Here is a 3,860-nt window from a genome sequence, read left to right as displayed (position 1 = left end):
AGTGCGCTTAATGCCCGGATGGCGCCAGGGGGCTGGGATATGAGCAGTTCCATCCTCAGCTGCCTTTTTTACGCCATTGCAACTGTCTTGCTGCTGAATTGCCTGAGGTTGACATAAAAGCCTCCTACCCTAGCCAACAGTGTGTGTGGAGCCAGCATTTTTCCTCATCATCCCTTGTCAGGGTAGTGGAGGGAATACCTCACATCCCTCCATGCTCTTTGCATCTCCTACCACCAAGAGCAAAGCTGGAACTCCCCAGTGGACACTGCGGAGCAAGTCCATGCCCTGGGGAAGAGCCTGTGACCGAGGCCTCTCACAGCATCATATTCTGAAGCCCTGGAGGAATGAAGGCAACTAGGCAGCACTAGGGCTGTCCTCCCATCTGGGCTAGGATCTTATTTCTCTCTTACATAGCCCCCAGCACCAAGTATCTGGGCCTGCAGTGCACTTACCGTCATGACATTGTTGTAGCCTAGAGCAGTGCTACTAACCTTTTTGTACTGAGGGAAACTGAGGTTCAGCGAGGCTAAGGGACTTGCCCAGGGTCACACACGGCATTGGGGAGAGTTAAGTGAAGGTCCCTCATGTCACAGGCTAGCATCCCAACCACTGACCCTCCTCTCTCCTCGGCATGGGGCAGGAGAGGATTTAAGACTGCAGTCCTTGCTATGCTTTAAACATTGACACGAGTCCTGGGCTGTGAGTCCATGGACACTGAGCGAGCTCTGCGAGGTTCATTCTGCTCACTCCTCCCATGAGGTTTGCTCACTTGGCTATGTTGGGAACCCGCTGTCTGAACAAGATCCCCACAAAGCCAGCAGCACTGCTGAGCTGTGCGCTGGCAGCTGATCTGCTTCCAGGCAAACACCAGGAGATAGGAAATAGTTCTCTCCAGGCCTTCCCCAGGCCACTGGACTCCTTTCTGGTTCACAATATCCAGTGATAATCACAGCATGCTCATGAATACCGTGAGGGACCAATGCAAACTGTGCTGTCCTGCCACCACCAGTAACCAAGTCCTACTGGCTTGGAAAGGGAGGCTTCTCCATCAGCAGCATACCTGGCTGTACAGTAGAGCACAGAGGGGGGTGTTACAGCAAGGCAGGAAAATTTCTTCCTGAAATCATCATCTTTCCCAGCTACATAAGGAAACATCTGGCTAAATCCTGCCCCCCCGTCACTGACAACCCATTGCAGGATTACCCTAGTGCAATCTGTCCCAGGAAGCGCCATCAGAACCCGCAGGTGCTCCTGTACTATTAATAAGTCTAATGACACAATCACAGCCGGGATCTTGGCGTGTCCTTCTGGTTGCCAGACTCTTTCACTTTGCTTTTCTTTTTTTTTTGGCACATGGGGGATTAAGTTCTTGGATGAATTCGGGAGTTTTTATTGCTCACAGAAGCGAGAACTGATAAGTACTAATTCAACCGGACATAACGTGGGCAGATGCCTGGCAAGCCATCCCGCCCCTGCCGCGTGCATATCTCCAGTGGAGCGCACCTGGCCAGCGATTTGGAATGGGTGAACTGGTTTGCATGAGAACAGCCCAGATTGTCACCCAAAAATGGAACTTTTGTTCTTTTTGGGGTTTTGTGTGAGGTGTCGAATAATTGAATTTCTTTTCCTCGCACACTTTGTTCTCTGCTGTCAGCTGTCCCTATTATTCTCTGTATCACAATGCATCTTATAAGCCAGTCATGCTGACCACTGGACATCTTCACAGCCCCTGCCCTAAAAAGCTTACAGTCCAACTATACAAGGATGGGATGGAAAGCAGGGAGGAGGAAGGATCCTGTCCATGGGCAATCCCAGGGCTGGGAATGGACTGTTGGCCTACAGTTCTCTCCTCAGACCCGCTGCTCCAGATAGAGGTAGAAAGCTCTGAAATACTGTCCCAGGCTGTCCTTGTGTGACTCCTCACCCAGTTTTGTTGATCTAAGCAGTTTGACTCCCAACAGAAAGCCTCCCACTTTTGGAGAGTTCACCTGCTGCCCGGGCCTGCATCATCCTCATCCTGGGGCCTTCTGGACACACAAACTGCAGAGCTGATGGCCTCATATTCAACTGTGTTGAGCTGGGGCACATTTTCCATCAGGGAAAAGAAGAGGACTGCCCCCTTTGTTTCATATATGAGCCCAAAGCAGGTTTGATCCCAGGAGAGTATTTTCTAAAGCTAGGCCATCAGCCCATGGGATGTGGCTTCATCTTCTAAATCACCCCAGACCTTTCAGGGTGATTTTCATGGAATAAACTTGAGCTCCTATTAAAAAAAAAAATCACAAGCTGCCCTCTCTGCAAGGCACCAAGGTATTTTAAAAGGTCTGAATTTTTATGCCCCATACACTCTTGGTTAAGCACAAATCCAAAGCCCGACCCCTTTTCTTCACACCTGGAGGCTAAGAGCAGGAGCACAGTGCATGGGGGAGACAGCTACTGGGTTTGCCAGGCGGGAGATACTCCAGGTGTTGTTAGTCCTGTTTAATGCAGTAGTGGATGACACTTGGGTGCTACAGTCAGAAGTGACCTGGGTAAAATAGGATGGAGTCAGCGGCTTTCCTCCAAAAGCAGAGGAAGCCTCCTTGCTGCTCCTGGGACTGAAGTTGGGCTGCACTGCTCTCTGTCAGATCTGAGGCTAAGCTGTGAGATTAAACTTTGGGGCAAGGGGGTCAAGAGCAGACCGTCAAGTACTGAGAGTAATTACCCAGAGAGTTGAGAGAGAGCAGCCATTAGAGTCCAAATAGCTTCCTGAGAGAAAGATGGGTTCCTATAGCCTGACTCTGTGCCGCATGCATGTTCCCTTCCCCTAGTCCTTACTGTTGCCTGGAGAGTACTACTGCCTCGGCGAGCACCTGCTGAGGTCTCCCACTCCTGCACCAGTGGGAACTCATCTGCAGGAGACTTTCTGCCCATATGACCAAAGAGCTCAGCAGGAGAAATGTCTGCTCTTTGGGGCCCCTAGACCAGGGAACTGGTGTGTACTGGCCCCTAGGTTTTTGGAGTCACTCATGACCTGAGATGCCAACCTAGCTTCTTTTTTTTTTCATTAGCAGCAACCAGCTTTGTGTGTGGGGAGCTCTTTTACACCAACAGCCTTTCTCACTGCCCCTTTGCAGCATATGGGCTTGGGAATCTTGCCCTGTGTAGAATAAGGCAGGCATGTGCCAGCTTGTGACTGTGCTCATTCCCTGGATGGCAGTGGGCCTGATGTCCTTTAAGTTACTTATATTCCCCTGTATGCCTCGTGATGCATTTATCTTCACTGTCTCCTATCCAGGAAGGGAACTGCTATTTTCCATGTTTTAGGGAAACTAAGGTGTTTAGGCACAATACCTGCTTTGAAAACAATGAGACTTAGGTCCTTGATTGGGAGGTAAGCTCCTAAGTACTTGGAGGACCTGGGCCTAAGTGGTTTACCTGACAGGCAGAAACAGTGAACTGATCCCAGACATCCAGCCAGTGCCCTAACCACTGGGGAGCATTCTCTCTCACTATGGGCTTCGGTCCTCGCCAGTGGGCCAGTGATGCAGTTCTATCACCTCTAATGGAAGTGCTTTTAATTTATACTGGGAAGAAGATTCATTTCCCACCTCTTGGTTAGGATTTGACTGTATTTGTGACCCTCCTGCCGACCGGAGCTGAGCACGCCGCTGCCACATACATAACAAATGGCTGCATCTTGTTTATTGATGTAGCACTGAAATCACGCAGGGTCCTGCGCAGCCAGGGCAGGAGGCAGTGCCTGTCGAGTGGCCTTGCTGCCCAAGTGATTTATTATATATTTGACCGTCTAGTGCAGAGGGAGAGTGGCTGGGCAGGGGGGGCCCTTGGGTCAAAGGGGGGGGGGCTGTATTGTACTG

Source organism: Gavialis gangeticus, unplaced genomic scaffold (assembly GCF_001723915.1).
Source record: "Gavialis gangeticus isolate Ggan-Ray unplaced genomic scaffold, GavGan_comp1, whole genome shotgun sequence".
In the NCBI taxonomy this organism is placed as follows: domain Eukaryota; kingdom Metazoa; phylum Chordata; order Crocodylia; family Gavialidae; genus Gavialis; species Gavialis gangeticus.
Note: the sequence above shows the minus strand (reverse complement) of the source record.